This window comes from Ursus americanus, chromosome 1 (genome assembly GCF_024610735.1).
Source record: "Ursus americanus isolate L20-20 chromosome 1, mUrsAme1.1.p, whole genome shotgun sequence".
NCBI classification, from domain to species: domain Eukaryota; kingdom Metazoa; phylum Chordata; class Mammalia; order Carnivora; family Ursidae; genus Ursus; species Ursus americanus.
Genome location: NC_142127.1, coordinates 77490104 through 77507558, shown reverse-complemented (window position 1 = coordinate 77507558; position 17455 = coordinate 77490104). Strand labels below are relative to the sequence as shown.

General features: G+C 41.6%; 2 long non-coding RNA genes across 2 annotated transcripts in view; one reads left to right on the top strand and one right to left on the bottom strand.

Moving 5' to 3' along the window:
• Window positions 1–17455, bottom strand: part of LOC148110800 (uncharacterized) — a 183632-nt gene that overhangs the window by 69387 nt on the left and 96790 nt on the right. The window lies entirely within an intron of this gene.
• LOC148110801 (uncharacterized) lies at window positions 12841–15773 on the top strand. The gene is made up of 2 exons (XR_015724777.1): window positions 12841–13603; window positions 15120–15773. It is a non-coding gene; the product is annotated as an uncharacterized LOC148110801 (long non-coding RNA).

Sequence of the window (17455 nt, the reverse complement as noted above, 5' to 3'; positions counted from 1 at the left end):
TCCCCAATCCAGAAGCGACCTGGGAAGGCAGGTAGGCCCCTGTAGTAGAGAAGGTACCTGAGCGTAGCTGCTGGCATCAACACTGCCCGGATTCTGCTGGATGAGGAGCTGCTGGAGAAAGGGGCCCGAAAGTTGCAATCCACCAAACGCACCTCTCTCCTCAATCCGGACCCGTTTTCTCACTTTCATTGTTGTTGTTCAGGTCATTGCTGTTGAGCGCCCCCTTGTAGTGACTGATGATTTGTCATAGATGCTGAAAAATATCCCATTGATCAGATTTTACCAACTGTTCAGGCGAGAGATCATGAAAGGAGAGACCGGCTGACAAGGGCCTGATTCCTTTGCTTACAAAAGCTTTCCGTAGCTGTCATGATCTGGGCTTCGCTCCTGTGCTCTGCAGTGTCAGTTTCTGAGAGAGATTGAGCAGGGCTGCCAGAGGCATTCTTCTTTGTCAGATGTTACACTTATTATTGAGTTTGTACCCAGGGAAACATTTATCTCCTGTGGCAGCCTTGCTCCCAAGCTTGCTTTTCTGATGCCAGATTTGGTCCTAGTGAAGTTAAAGGAGGTCTTGTTAGAGCAGAAAGGATAGTGTTGAGTGAATGCGAGTAATTAACTCGAAGATGTGTGATCATGGTGTCAGCATAGTAAATTGCCACAAGGATTGAGAGTCAGAGGCCTTCCCCAGCTGGAGATGCGCAGAAGCTCACTGGAGATCACTACACATCTCTTAGACACACCTTTGGTTGACCTTTATTACAGACTCAGTTTTTAAATGAGGCAATCCCACGAGGATTCTTTATTAATGAGAAGCAATAAGTGCATTTGCTTTATTGGTGATATACAGGGTTTGGGTTGTTGTTGTTTTTCTTAATCACAGTATCACTACTCCTGATCTAAAATATATTATCATCTTAACACACACGATGTAATTGGAGAGATTGGCATAAATGGCATTGTCTCATGGACTGTGTCTTCCCTTTTCCTATCTACTTTTACAATAGCCATGGGCCAGTGCATCCCTAAAAGAAGAAGCAAAGTCTCTACCAATCACATTATCCATTGCTAAGTGCTACCTGAGACCACAGGTCATGATGCAAGGGGGAGAAAGAATGAAATTTCTACTTCTGATGCAAGAGGCAGAAATAGCCCAACTTCGAAGAATGATTCATGTCTGAGCATGCAATTAGAAAAACCCTTCTCTTTCTTTTAAGATGAGCAAATATGATAAAGATATGACCGAAAGAAAATGACTACCTAACTCTTAGGTATTGTCATCTAAAGAAATCTGCCTGATTTTCTCCCCCACTGGCATAGCAGTATTAGGGAAAAAATAACTCAAACTTGGCAAGTGTTTTTTTTTAAGGTTTATTTGTTGCAAGAAATCAACTTTCCTTCTATCTCTTACTTTTCACACCATATGAATTCAGAACACAGCCCCTGTTTAAAAATAATATTTCTTCAGAATAGAAAAAATAAACTTGCCTGTACATGGAACATTTCCAAAGAGAGAACATGAACAAACAGGTTTTTAATTTCAGGTGGAAAGTAGACCTTTTGGCCCAAATTTAATTGCAGATAAGAAACTGTCATAATAGGACTTAACCAGCTACCACCAAATGATGGCTTATTCTAAATACACAAATTAAAAACAAGTTGTTTATTTGTAGAAGAAATGGATAATTAACCACAGCTACACTTCTGGTTTTCCAGAAATCAAGAAGCTGTGGAAATTTCAGTCCTCATCTTCAACCTCAGGATCACACTCTTTTCCAAACAAGTAACATTAAACTGCTTTCCGTGTCAAAATTGACAACCAGAGAGCTGTGCCTCACGGTGCCGAGAAGTGCTTGGGTGACAGCTTCCCACCTTCAGGAAGGTTTCATCCCTATGAACTGTATCTTTCCCCATATGACTTGCAATTCCAAAGAGCAAGAGTCTGCCTTCCTCTGTTTTATACTCTGATGGGTTTTGAAAATTGGAAGCACATTGTTCAATTAAGAACCAATTAATGTGACATTCCAGCATGAAAGAAGTGTTAGGCAAGAGGAGCCCACTGCAAACTAATCAGTTTAAACTTCCTTGACTCACAATCTGCCGTTTCTTGAAGGCAGGGGTGCGCTTTGCATCTCTTCCACCTCTGGCTCCTGGAACTGGACTGACTTCAGAAACTATGCAGGGTCCAGTTGAGTCAAGGACACGTGGCGACCTGCCCAGAGTAGCCTGATTTCCGCAAAAACGTGCACACCACGGGTGTACTCTTTCTCTCACGTGGGCACGAAGTCATTACTTTGCAGCGGATGCCCTCATTGGCCACGTGACTCAAAAGATAAGGAGCACCCAGAAGCTCAAAGGGCATGCGTTCCAATCCAGTTCTCTCAAGCAGAGTTTGTGCCACGAACCGCAGTTTCCTCGTCTCTTCAACGGAAACCACAGCATCTATTAAATGGAACGACATTGCTGTGCCAGTCACCACCAGAGAAGAAAAAGGCCCAGGGTTTTTTGAATACATGTCAGCCTCGGCAATTAGTCCATCAACTTAAATTCTTCTTGCAGTTTCAATTAGATTGAGAACCCTCCCTGGTTTCCACTCAGGCTGTTGTGCAACATTTCTGCAAGGCTAACAGCTGTCTCATTCCACCCCAGAGAGAGCTCTGTTTCAGCTACTCCTGCATTCCTAGTTCATAAAGCTCTCCAGGAGCCAGTGGGCGAAAGGCACTCTTTTGCATCGCAAGATGATATTTGTTAGTGGTAAATAAGCTGTGGTAAAAAGGCAGGCAGTGATTATGCTCTTGTTAACAAATCACTCAACACTCTAGTTGTATTCACTATACCAAGAACTGGTTGAATATCAAAGAACATGGACTGGCAGATTTCATAGGGGATTTTTTTTTTTAATGCCCAGAGATCTCACAAAAGAAAAAAAAAATACCAAAGACCAATGTTCCCATTCGCTCAGCATCATCTCCAATTTCAAAATGAATGTGCCAGGAGATATTCTATACAGTTCTTTGGCAGATTCATTTGTTTTTAAATTCATTGAAAGTGGTTTTCCAAATAATATTCTAAAAGAAACAGCTTCCTTAACTTCTAGGCAGACTCAGAGAGCTAGATTCGATTCTCTTTTTCTTCATTCCCTCTATCCCCGTCTCCATTCTCTCTTCCAGCCATTCTCACCTCCTTCCACTGTGCTCCTTTTCAGGATGTTAAGAGACCTCGAATACTGCCTTTAGCAAAGCTTCCTCAGAATCCCCCTTAACATCTCTGTTGCATTGTCCATTTATGCCCCCGCCCATCATTTTCCCTACTCTGAGCCGCAAGACTGACCGTGATGTGACCCTCGCCCAGACTTCCTTGATTGCTGGTGTTAGGTTGGGTTTGGTCAATGGGACGCAAAAAAGATAGGGGGCGGTATTTCTTCTCTCCTCTCTCCCTACTTAACATCATTGTTTTGGCAGCAGCTTCATCTCTCCATGACGACAGCTCCTGTTGCCAGCCCCTCATCCAGGGTTCCAGCTCTTCTGGGGCTCTGGTGACATTATGTCTTCTCCTTGCCCTCTGCCAAAAGGCAATAACAAATTTCTGCTGTTTCTAGTCTCTGGCTGCCTCCACCTTGCTAGTTTCCTCACTCCTGTCCACATCTCTGTGATCAGTCCTTTCAGTAAAATAATTTCAGCTTGATTCTGAGTTCCGCTAGGACTCTGGTTCTCCTCCCTCTCACCTCAGGTACATACACAAGCAAAGAGAAAGACACAAAACTGTGTTGAATGCCTGTGGGGCTGACTGCTTGATTTGGACTGATCTACTGCCCGAGTTCCCTCAGACCCTGAATTTATAAGCTCTAATTTCTGTTCTTATTAGTCATATAATGCAACTTCTGTCATATGGTAGAATTAATCATGAAGGAATACTACTTTATTTGGAGATCGTGTTGATGTAAAGGTAGTAACGGAGTAACCATTTAAAATGGTGAGAAAATTGTAATTAGTCATGTTCAAAGACTTTAATAATGGTGAAAGTGGAAATTAGCCAAAATAAAATTTCTACTCATTTGTTTTATCATAATGAATGTCTTTTACATTTATTTATTACAACCTCATGGTAGTAGCAGCTCTCTTGGGGTTAAAGCCTAATTTTAGTAGAGTCTCAAAGGAGTCCTATTAATTTAAAAGGCAGCAAAGTATTTAGTGAGGGGACTCAACTTTGGGAAGTATAAATTTACTCTTATTATGTTATAAAGGATATAAGATATTTTCAAAATGGTAACCAAATATTTATAGCTTATATTCTGCCTTTCTCATTACAGTATTTGTCATGAAGATGAATTAATGTTGTGCCATTTTCCGTTCTCATTACGATCTTGGTCCAGAGATGAAATATTGGATGTTTAATATTTTTTTATGAATTATAGCAGAAAACTGTACAATGTTGACCTTTTTAATATTCTGGTTTCTGACTGGCTGGCATTTCCACTCCTCCTCTTCTTGTAACAATTCCTACTAATATGGAAGAAAGGTTTCAGATAGGTAGCCAATGAGAGAGCAGAATATTAAAAAGGTCAACAGACTGCAGTCTTTTCTATAAATTCAAAAAAATTTATTAAGACATTAAAATTCAAATACTATAACTCATACTTCTGAACACAATATGTAATTCATCTTTGTGAAAAACAACCCCATTTTAAAACATTCTCGTTACTGTGATAAAAGTATGACATAATTATTCAAGACTAAAAATAATCTCTTAAGTATTTTGTATTATAATAGAATAAGAATATTTGTTAAAAATCACAAAGTTACTAAAAATGGATGTAAGGGTCACTTTCTTCACTTTCCTTATGGTAAAAAAACTGAATTATTTCTTCAGCAATAGCACTAATAGCAACAGATAACTGCACACATGGAAATTTAGAGTGGTTGTGATGTTATACACTGTTTAAAGAATTCTTAATTTAGATTTTGGCAAATAAAAACCAACAAAACATTTTAGATTTATATTCACTATTTTAAATCACATATTGTACTTATTCAACAAACGTTGGCTGAATGAATGTATATGCAGGAAAAGTAAAGTGAACTATACAATTAAAATAGAGTTCATATTATTTTTGGATGGTTAAATGAATCACTGCAAACAATAACACACAAAGACAAGAGGAGGGACTGTAAGATACTACTGAGCTTTAAAGTTCACTGGTGTGTTACTCTTGAAGTGTGGGACCTAAAGTGACATTTAAGAATGTTTTCATGAATAAATGAACGAGAAAAAGAAAGAGGAGTGTATTATTACTCACAGCCTATGGACTGCAGTAATGTGCATCTGTACTTTCTAGTCTGCTCAGCATTTTTGCCCTTTATAAATTGCCCAGCCCCAGTTATACCCCCTCCCCCATTCTCCCTCAAGGTGAGGCCGCATGGTCTTGGTTGACAAGCTGAGTTTGTTTCTCCTTGGATGCTGTGTTGGGATGAGGTGGGCATTCAACACAGTGAAGGCTGATACAAAGCCATTCTGAGGGATGGAGAGGAATGTTGAGTGAGGCTGCTCTCTTTTTCCTGGCTCACCAGCTATAAGGACCAAACATCCTTGGAATTTCCTGTGGACATCTTTGCTTCCAACGGGAGAAAATCAGTTGGAGAATGAAGCCAACAGAAGAGAAAACAAAGTTAATAGATGAAAAGAGGGAGAGAACGGCATGGTGACAAGATTTCAATGCCTGGACAGGGCCTTATTTAAACTAGTGCCACCTCAGGAATATCTCAGTTATTAATTAATTCCCTTTTTGCTTAGGCTAATTTAAGCTGAGTATCTGTCACTTACAATAGGAAGACTCTTAACGATGGAGTGCAAAGATTTCTAAGATCCATACGGCCACCAAGCATTAAATGAATACTGAATAATACATACAACTATATTTTGAATGATTGTGGATGCCTTGATTAGTGAATCATCAATGTATATGAACCCAGAACAACTTTTTGTCCTGATTTAATTAGTATACACTAAACCTATTAGTATATGTAGACTCTGTAAAAATATTCTACACTCAGAGAAGATCTTTATATTTAAACAGATTGGGAATCACTGAAATAAGATCCCTTTATTTTTAATTCACCCGTGATCTGTTAGTATTATAGTTAATCACAACTAGTTCTCATAAGTGTTGTCTAAGTTTCTCTGATCGTAGAACATGGATGCAGGTGGTCCACTGTGAGCCAATCACGAAATATTTATCATTATTTACAATATGCAGAACATCCTATGAGGTGCAAAGGTGAGTCCAGTCTCATCATTACCTTCTGGAAACTTACAATCCAGGGGGAGGACAAAGCATATACACATGATAGACAAACCAACAATCCCAGGCCCAAATCACTTTTAAGGAATGGTGCCAGCCACATTTCTTGAGGAATGTAAAACTCATTGATTTTGCGTATATGAGATATCCAAAATGGTAAAAGACTGATCCTAAGGGACAATACAGGAGAGAGGGAGATGGTTATGACTAAATCTTTTCTTCCACTGGTAAAACAATTCAATGCTTATTCTGAGAAGCCCTCATTCCTGAGCACGCAAGGCTGTTTTCTGCCTTGGTTCATGTCATTCCTTCTGCAGAGCCTGTGCTTTACTTCCCTCTCATGGACACCTCTCTGCCTCCTTTGTCCTATTTCTATTTCCTTCTCCAGCATTATGCATTTTGCTGAACAATTATTATTGGCCCTGGGACCTTCCCCCCCCCCCCGCCGTTTGTCTCTGGAGGCTGAACTTTAGGGGCTGTATCAACCAAGCTTTCTGGGCCCCTGGCTGCCAGCTGGGTTTCAGCCAGCAGGAGCCTCGGTGGGAGGTGAGTGTGGGAGGAAAGACAGGATCAGGGTGTTTCCTCCCCTGCTTCCCTCCCTGTTGGGTTACTGCAGGCTGCCCATGTCCTTTGACCAAAAGCTACACTATCTTCTCTGAGTTCTGGTTGTGCCCCTTGCTCTTGCCCCTTTTCGGCTGAGGGGTGTTAATGGGTCCCCACAGTTGGTAGCTTCACTACCGTTGGTTTTCTTTAACCCTTCCACACTTTTGTAAAGGATCCCTTCATTAAGCTCTCTGATGGATAGGCTCCCTTTTTGAATCCTGTCCTGCTGGCTTGTCATTGATCCTCAACGGAAGCGATCACTGCGGCCTTCATTCCGCTCTCGTCCTTGTGCCTGTTGAATCATTGCACCAGTCATACTTCGCTGCCCACATTTGTTCCCAAGCTCATCTCCTCTGTGGTCTGGAAGCTTCTGGAGAGTAGACTGTGCCTATTCCCCAATCCTAGGGCCTACAGCAGGTGCTTATGGTCTGGATGAACAGCTGAGAATATTGCCTCTACCTAAGTCAGTGTGACAGACCTTCATATATTAGAGTAGCTGGAATGTCACAGTATTTCGTTCATCATGATGACCTCTCGTCAAGGGTTTGATAACTCAAGTTTGCCAGCTTTAGAAAGTCAATTCTTTATCTCACCTCGATTCTGGTTAATTGGTTCAAATTTGCCAACTTGAGAAATAGGACTTTCTATACTAAAACAATTCCATGTTAGTGGTTGATGAGGAAAACTCTGATTGCCAAATGAATAGCAGTAGGTTTTCCCTGAGTTTCATTATGAAAAATTTCAAACATGAAATCTTTGAAAAAACAGAACATCCTTATACTCACCACCTAGACTTAATAATTAACTTTTTTCATATTTCTATGTTTAATCATCTATGCTTATCTGTGTGTGTATGTATACACATATATACATCTATAATTTTTTTGCTGAATCACTTGAAAGTAAGTTGCAAACATAATGATCACTTCACCCCTACATACTTCTGCACGCATCTTCTAAAACTATGCCTAATCTTGGGGCGCCTGGGTGTCACAGCGGTTAAGCGTCTGCCTTCGGCTCAGGGCGTGATCCCGGCGTTATGGGATCGAGCCCCACATCAGGCTCCTCCACTATGAGCCTGCTTCTTCCTCTCCCACTCCCCCTGCTTGTGTTCTCTCTCTTGCTGGCTGTCTCTATCTCTGTTGAATAAATAAATAAAATCTTAAAAAAAAAAAAAAAACTATGCTTAATCTCCTTCTAACCACACTACTGGTGTCATACATAAGAATACCCTGATAGTATCTACTGCGTGTCTGCGTACTGTGTCTGTCAGCCATACTCAGGAACAGGGGAAACTTTGGGTCCCAGAACTGCTCTGGTTTAATCTCATTTTTATCTGGCTTGCAGCCTTTTTCTAAATGTCGATATCTGTCAGCTTCTGCTGCAACCATTGATATCAACAAATTTAACTGTGCACATATCTGAGAATTGAGCAGTAAAGAGAGTTCTTTCTGGGCTTCTCTGGAAGCTTATGCTCAGGGATGAGGTCAGGACTGCCAGAGACAGCAGGAGGGAGGTTCTCGGCAAGAGGGAGCTTTAGATCTCTCTCCTTTTATTTCTTTATTTTTTCTCCCTAATTCTAAGCCAAGATATCTTTTTTCCTCTGGGCTAGAATTTACTTCTATCTTTTTCTAAAAGAAAGGGGAAAGAAACATCTAGTTGTAAAAGATGACCCTCATATGGAACTTGTAAAATAATCCAAGCAACTCCAGGACCCTCGCTGGGAGACTGACCCTCGCTCATTGACACCTGCATCCTCCATGGTCACACTGAAATATGTGCTTTATTTGTTGTATCCGTCAAAAAGTTTTAGGTCCCTCATTCTTAATTTACAAAAAAAGCAAGTGAAACCTCTGAACTAACAAAATTCAGTTGTTTTGATTGATTTTTTCCCTTCACCTTGTTGATCAGTTGACCAGCTATTTAAAAAAAGAAGAAGAAGAAAAAGAAGAAGAAAAAAGAAAAGAAAGAAAGTTCTTTGCCCTTTGGCTGAAATAACAACATGGCAAATAGAATTAGGTTTGAGGTATGAGGGCTGCTTGGAGACTACTGAATGAGTGCAAAGGGAAGTGGATGATCTTAAAGGACGTCCATTATGTTTGGGGCAAATGAGGAGCTGAGCACACTAGAGGAGTAGGCAGGACTCCCAGAGGTCATTGCCTCTTCCCTGCTCCCTTTACCGGCAAGAGGGGGGGGTCACAGGAAGGAAGAGACAGAGTATTTTCTGCTTCCTCTTTCTACTTCCTGTGGGGCCTCCAGCTTTGGGTGCATCTCCACGAAGACCCCAGCCTCTGGAGGACCATTCCTCCCTGATTCCAGCGGTACCAGTTTCCTTGAAACACTTCTGTTAACAACACCTCCTCCCGATTTCCCAGTTGTGTTCTGTTCTGTTTTAGAGAGAGTGCACATGTGTGCACATGTGTGGGTAAGGGGGGCAGGGCTGAGGGAGAGGGAGGGAGAGAATCTTAAGCAGACTCCACACCCAGCACAGAGCCTGTAGTGGGGCTCGATCAGTCTCACAACCTTGAGATCATGACCTGAGCCCAAATCAAGCGTCGGACACTTAACCCCAACTAAGTCACACAGGCCCCCCCCAACCCAGTTTTGTTTTATTGCTTACTGGCTCACTTTGGTGGGCGGCCCGGGGAAGTGGGCACTGGCTAAAAGCCATGAGAATCAGGCTGTAGGCTGGCTCTGTCCTGACTTGTGGTGCGACACTGGGCAAGTCATCTAACCTCTCTAAGCCTCCGTTTCCTCATTTATAAGAGGTAATATCCGAGCTTTCTTTCAGATTGCAAACGTTATTACTATGACCTTTCCAATCTCTCATTTAACAACAATTCTGAGAGCCCACTGGCACTTATTTTAAGTTCTTTCCACAGATCATGACTGAGGCATGACTCACCCCTGTTTTACCTAGGAGCCCTGCAGTCTACTGCACAACACAGCACAACGCAGAACAACACACACACACACACACACACACACACACACACACACACTGTCCCTGCTCTGTCACTCTGAGTTCTAGACACTCCAGGGGCCTGCTAGGAGATTTCATGTTTGGCAACAAATAGAGCTCAACAGAGCAGACATCATCCTCTGAGGGTCTGCTCAGATGCTGGAGACGAATGAGGGAGTGAGCACCCCAGTCTGGGGGCTCTGAACACCCCAGTGGGATGCATCTAACTTGGAGAAGGACAGCTTCCTCTGGCTGAGTTCTTCACCAACCCCTCCATGATGCATTTCACAGCCCTTGAGAGATGGCTCCATTTCAGTTGGAACAAAGCAGCTTCTTTCTAAGGGAAACCATAGAGGGAACTGATCATTTAAATACATTTTTAAGGGGCACCTGGGTGGCACAGCGGTTAAGCGTCTGCCTTCGGCTCAGGGCGTGATCCCGGCATTGTGGGATCGAGCCCCACATCAGGCTCCTCCGCTATGAGCCTGCTTCTTCCTCTCCCACTCCCCCTGCTTGTGTTCCCTCTCTCGCTGGCTGTCTCTATCTCTGTCAAATAAATAAATAAAATCTTTAAAAAATAAATAAATAAATAAATAAATAAATAAATAAATAAATAAGTTTTTAAAAAGTGCATTCTCATGATATGCTTTTTTTGTTACTGTATCATCTGAAAAATATCTCTTAATCAATTAAACTTATTACACTTGAATATTTAATTCCTGTCCATGCAAAATTTAAATAATCTCAAATAATTTGCTTATAGCCATTAGACTATTTGAAGGACCTCACAAAACATCTCTTGCAGAAGCGTGATGACTCCTTTTGATGATGGCAAACTGACCATCAGACAGCATTTCTAGCCTGGTCCCAGCACAATATTATTGTAGATTCTGGAGGTACAGTGGTGAACAGAACAGATAAGGATTCACAGCAATGCAAAGAAAGGAAAGAAAATCTAGACTGGACAAAAATGCAGTGATTTGATGTATTTTCAGATGGGCTTTAAAAAAAAGCAAATTTGCCATGTTATTCTCAAGAGAGTTATGATTTTAAACGTATTACTTAAAATAAGCTTGCAAATATACGGGGAAAAAAAATCCTGCTTTGTTCTATTGAGTGTTCAACAAAATCAGGCTTAAATTCCAGCAGCAAATTGAATTTTAGAAATGATGGGTTTCAGCTCTGTGAATTGTAACAAGTCCAGCCCATTTGCTGGGTCTTCCGTTATAAAAGAGAATTATGTATACTTTCTACTGCAGACCAGAGTCTCTCCCTTTTGGTGCAGAAAGTGGGTTTCACTTCACAGGAAGCTTTTGCTGTTCTTTTCCCCCAAGGGAAAGAGGCTTATGCTCACATCGAAGGACCTCCCCTGTCCTCGTTCGCCCCCCTTTCCCAGGGCCCTAGGATCTGTGTCCATTACTTCCTGTGAGTAACCAGCTTCTGGGGTTCCTGTGGGCCTTTTGTGAAGGCAGGAAACGGAGAGGAGAAGCCTTGGAGACTGAGGGCAGCTTTCCCAGGGGCACCACCTCTGCTCTACCCCAGCTGGTCCTCGGCCAAGGGCACTGGGGCAGCCCTGTGACGGAACCTGGTCTCAACACCCAAGAATCGGCCTCCATTCTCCCTGCCTCCCCTACACCGGCTGCCGGAGCCAGTTCTGTGTCCTTAAAACCAGGTGAGGAGTCAGGAAAGACTAACTGAATGCAGAGCTTCTGAAGAATCTGCAACCAGACATTGGTGACATTTCAGGTATCAGAAAGGCCAGGATCGCATGCTTCACACTGTCTTCTTTCAACTAGGGTTCTCAACCAAGGGAGTTTCTCAAAATATCTTCGGCTTTTAATTGCTTCGTTGTATGCTTAGCCGTGGTCTCAAATGAAAGAACAAAGTATGAATGTATCTGTTAAAAACTGGTTTGGCTGGATATAACAAATTCTTCTAATGATAATGGCTTATGTATAATAGAAGCTTAATTTTTGCTCAAATAAAAAGAAGTAGATTTTAAGTCAGGCTTTTTGTAGCTCATCCCTCTACCTAGAAAGTAGGACTAGCCCAATTTTCAAGCTTTTTGGTTTTTAGGATCCCTTTATGCCCTTAAAAACTATTAAGGCCCCCAAAGACTTTTTTTAATGTAGGTTAGCATATTAGAAATGAAAACAGAATTATTTTGCACACTTATTAATCCATTTTAAAATGACAATAAACCCATTGCATGTAAACATTAATAACACAGACTTATGAAAAATAATGTTCTCTAAAACTAAAAAAAATTTAGTGAGAAAAGTACTATTGTTTTACATATTTGTAAATCACTATCTGGCTCACTTGAAGCAGATATCTTCTACTACATGCAATCTATTGCAATGTATTGTTTTGGTTGAAGTCTCAGAAGAAAATTCTAGGCTTTACACAGACATGGGATTGGAAAAGGAAACTGAAGCCTGTGAATCTCTTGTCCAAGGGTTTCAGGAATGCCATGTGTCCTCATTCTACATTTGGAGAATTGTTGTCTTAAACCTCATAGTCTAAAATAGCTGCTGGAGTTCCAGCCATTATATCCACATTCAAGATACCATGATAGAGAAAAGGTTGAAGGAAGGATTGGTACTCTTCCTTTAAGAACCCCTGGAAGGCTAGCAGCATACCTGCCCACATCTCTTTGGCCAAAACTTTCACATAGCAACATTAAGTTCAAGAGAAATGTTTTAGTGGGGCAGCAATGTGCTTAGCTAAAAATTTCTTAAAAAGAAGGGGAGAAAGTCCACTGAGAAGCAATTAGTAGTCTTTGCCGCAGGAAGCATGAGTTAAAAGCATTCCAACGACCCAAACACTTCATCTGCTGTTTCCATGGCTGCAGATCATCAAAATACCACAGATCCCTCAGGAGTCCCCTGTGAAGAAATTATTGTTTACTTGGCTAACTGATTGGTCTGTGGTGTTCAAGTGCATTTTAAAGCATCTGCAGAGGAGCAGGGTGTGGGGTGGGAGTCTCCCACTGAGAAAAGGGAGCAAGCTTTGGGTTCTCTCAGAACTACTGACAAGAACCATGTTGTGACATGGTAATGAAAACCCCAACCACGGAGAGACCATCCTGGTGAGATTTTACGATCGCCGGTTCCTCGTCCTCTGTTTTGGAAGACTTTCATAACACTCAAAGAATTGCTGTCAAGGACAGAGTTTGTTGGGAAAAAAAATTGAAGTGTTTGGTCTCTAGCAAAGAATGACAACATAGGAGCGTCTGAGTGAATAAGGAAGAATTAAGAAACTAAGTTAAAATACTTGGACTGAATGCTTCATTTGTGCCTGTCAGGATTCTAAGCAGTTTATGTGTATTATTGACTCATGGAGTTGTCGAGGAGGAAGGTGCCATTATTATCCTCATTTTTCTGATAAGGAAACTGAGGCACAGAGAAGTTAAGCCACTTACCAAAGCTCACACCGCCAATGAAGGTGGACTTGGCTTCATATTCCACGTTCTGAAACCACTAAGCGAGACTACACATATATTCTGAGGAGGAGCTTGGAGCTGAGGCTCACGCTTGAGGAAGTTCACGGGCTGAGCTATAAACTCATCACAGTACAACTTAGTGAGAAGCTGCGTACTACCTGTAACGGGATGCTGTCGTTTACTTACAAATATGTTTCCGTACTCCCTGTGTTTAAAAGGAGATATTAGCTATGACTAACACACGTCCTTCAAATCTGTTAGAGTGGTATTTCTCTAGAAGGATGATCAGTTCATCAAGGTAAGCCCCATGTACTCGTGGCCCTTTCTTTCAAAAATCCAAACCCAACCCTGCGTACTCCCAGCCTGTGCCCTCACATGTCCCTTCCATCATTAACCCAATGGCAGGATCTAAACGAAAGCTCCAGCCCCCGCTCCTTAGAGGAAGTGGCACCGAACAGGAAATAATCGGCCCTGTGGGGCGGGCATTAATAACCCAACCTCTTTGCAGAGGGTACAAACGCGTCGCCTGCAGTGAAACCTGGCTTATGATATGCTTTATTTGGTTCACAGCATGTAATTTAAAAAGTGTAATTTCGATTTTTTTTTTTTTTTAGCCAAAATTCAAAACCAAGATTTCACATAAGACTCCGGATGAGAACCTCTGCTTTTTTTAGATAGGCCATGTTCTGTCCCCTTCAGCTTAGCCCCCATCATTCCTGTCCTACTCCGGTTAACCTCTCCATGCCTTCCTGTTCCCTGTCTGTCCCCCGCGGGCTTTTGAGTTTGTAACCCTGTCTTGACAGCTATTAAACTCCAAATCATGTTAAGTCCCATATTCTATTGTAGCAGAACCTGTTTGAAGGTACTCTGCCTGCAATTTTCAGGTGAACTGATTACTTAGTCACAGCTTATCTACACGGTGGGTTCTGCAATCAAGAGAGACACAGAAGCTATGTCCTAAATTGCCTGCCGGTAGGTAAATGATAAGCTGAAAATGACAGGACAGGAAAGACCACAAAATATTGGGATAAATGTCTGGAGTTTAGTAATGCAGAGCCTGGCACATAGCAGGTTCTTAGACATTTAGTGGTGGAGGTTTGATGATGCCTAGGCAGGGGTTTACTAAAGTGGCTGGAAGTTCTGTTCTGTCTCGATGATCACTGCCATGGCTGCAAAGGTCACTGATGCTGTTGCCCAACTATTTCTGGCGCTCTCACTTTGGGCACATGGTAGGATGGCACCCCCTGCCCGCTTGAGATTGCGTGGAGCCATGGGACTAGTTCTGTTGAATGAGTTGTGAGTGGAGGTGATATGTGTTGCTTCCGGCGAAACCATGTAGTTACCAGGACAAGACCCTCCAGAGCCATCTTTCCTCTGACGTGGTGACCGGTGTTTGAGACAGTGGCAGCTCCATTAGCCTGGGAATCCGAGCAACTACAATGGGCGGAGGTCTCTGCCAAGCTGTGATAAACGCCTCGCATGAACAAGGAATGGAACTTTGTCGTTATAACCCAGGAAGACATTTGGGGTTGGTTTTTACTGAGGTATAACATATTCAGTCCCGACTAAAACAGTCAATAAATGTTTATTAGCAAGTTCTAAGTTAAGATCTCTGAAAGCCTGAATTCAGTGACTTGGGCCATCCTCCACTCTGAAGTACTGAAAATGCTTCTTTAGGCTCTATGTTTCCGTGACGCCCTGACTTTGGGTCCCTTTTCTGATGCCTCTTGTCACCCACGAATGGTTGTCCAGCCTTCCCAGAGTTATCCTTTGCAACTGAGCTTGTCAGTAACGGAGCTTTTCTTCTTGCTTAGGGGGAAGATATCCACCAAGCATCGAGAGACAGGGGAGCCTCTGAAAGCAAATGGGGAGAGCCTTCCCAGAACTACATTTGGCAGAAGCCCGACACTCAGAGCTCACAGAGAAGAATAGCCATTGTGTCACAGCTCCACTGAGCCTCAGCACAACCCCTACCATCTGGACATGTGTGTCTGGTGGCGGCAGAGTTAGGAAAGGCCTAGGTCCTGCTGCTCTTTAGAAAGACCTGACCAACACTGTCTGAAGTATAATCCACTTCTTATGGGGTTCTTCCTATGCCTGTGTATATTTTAGCATTGTGTCTGTACTTGAATTTACCTTCCAAACCAGGGGTGAATTTTCTGTTGCTACTGTCAATATTTAAAAAATAAGTCTTTTTTATGTTTATTTTTCAAAGCATAGGAAGTATCCCCTAGGATATACCCACTGAGAAGTACATAATCTCATTTGTAGTGGAAATTACCAGTCCGATGGTAAAAGCTTCCCTTAATTCTATTTTAGATTTTTTTGGTCTAAAAGGGCAAGTTTGGGATGGTCGCTAGTAGTTACAATATATTGTTGGGATAATGGCTAATTAGCTCTTCATTCTGAGCTTTTTCATATGATGTTTAAAAGTATTTCAATAAATCTAGCAAGTGCTGTTAAGTAGGCAGGACTGTCCAGTTGTCGGCCTCACCATCCATTTACTTAATCAACAAAGAATTAATTGAGCACCTACTAGACTTTGACTAACCTCCTCCATCTCTACTGCCTAGCCTGCAATATAATGGGTACCCCATATACACGTTCATAATTCCCCTTCAAAATGCCATGTTAACCCATCCAGAGAAACAAGGAAGTCTTTACACTTTATGAACTAATGCTCTAGTGGAAAGATAAAGTCAATGCACATTCACTGTGGCAGTAAAGAAAATATTATTTGAATATTCAAAGTGTGATGGAGAAGGAAAGGATGTGGGATGGGTCCACAAATAATACAGGAACTTGGAGTCCCTGATTTTCCTGAGTCTCCACTAGCTAATGGTGTGACTGTGGGAAAGTTGTTCAACATTTCTGGGCATCTGCGTCTCCAACTGTTAATTGAAGGAACTGGCAAATGTTTCACAATTAGTAACTTTAGAAAACAATATTATTGCACTTGAATGCATTCTAATGAATTTCAAACCATGTAGATAGAGCAAAATTTCTCCACTGCTGTATCTGCATCCCATAATTTTGCTATGTTTGTTTTCATTTTTATTCATCTCAAAGTATCTTATGATCTCCATTGTGTTTTTTTTCTTTGATCCATTTGTTATTGGGAATGTTTTGTTTAATTTCCACATATTTGTGAATTTCCCCAAGTTTTTTCTGTTATTGATTTTTAATTTCCTTCCATTGTGATGGAAGATGGTTTTATTGACTGAATTGTGTCCCTCCACAATTCATAATGTTGAAGTCTCAATCCCCCATATTTGGAGAAATAGCGTTTAAGGAGATAATTAAGGTTAAATGGTATTATAAGGGTGGGGCCCTAATCCAGTAGTACTGGTGTCCTTATAAGAAGAGGAAGAAAGGGGTGCCTGGATGGCACAGCGGGGGCGCCTGGGTGGCACAGCGGTTAAGCGTCTGCCTTCGGCTCAGGGCGTGATCCCGGTGTTATGGGATCGAGCCCCACATCAGGCTCTTCCTCTATGAGCCTGCTTCTTCCTCTCCCACTCCCCCTGCTTGTGTTCCCTCTCTCGCTGGCTGTCTCTCTGTCGAATAAATAAATAAAATCTTAAAAAAAAAAAAAAAAGAAGAGGAAGAGACACCAGAGATCTCTCAGTCTTTCACAGAGAAAGGGCCATGTAAGGATATAGCCAGAAGGTGGCCATCTACAAGCCAGGAAAAGAGGCCTCACCAGAATCCAATTCTGCTGGCAATCTGATCTTGGACTTCCAGTTTCCAGAACTATGAGAAAATGAATGTGTGTGGTTTAAGCCATGCATACTATAGTATTGTCTTATGGCAGTCTGAGCAAATTAATATAGGTAGGATTTATATCTGCCATTTTGCTATTTGTTTTCTGTATATCTACGTCTTTTTGTTCCTCTCTTACTCCATTACTGCCTTCTTCTGTATTAAATAGATATTTTTGAGTATCATTTTAATTCTCTTGTCATTTCTTTTAGTATATATTTTTGAATGATATTCTTGGTGATTGCCTTAGGAATTACAATTAATGTCTTAATTTTTAAAAATCTAGTTCAGATTAATACCAACTTAATTTGAATAGTACACAAAAACATTTTTTAAATAATTCCTTTGTGCTGTTATTGTTGTAAAAATGACATCTTTATACACTGTGTAC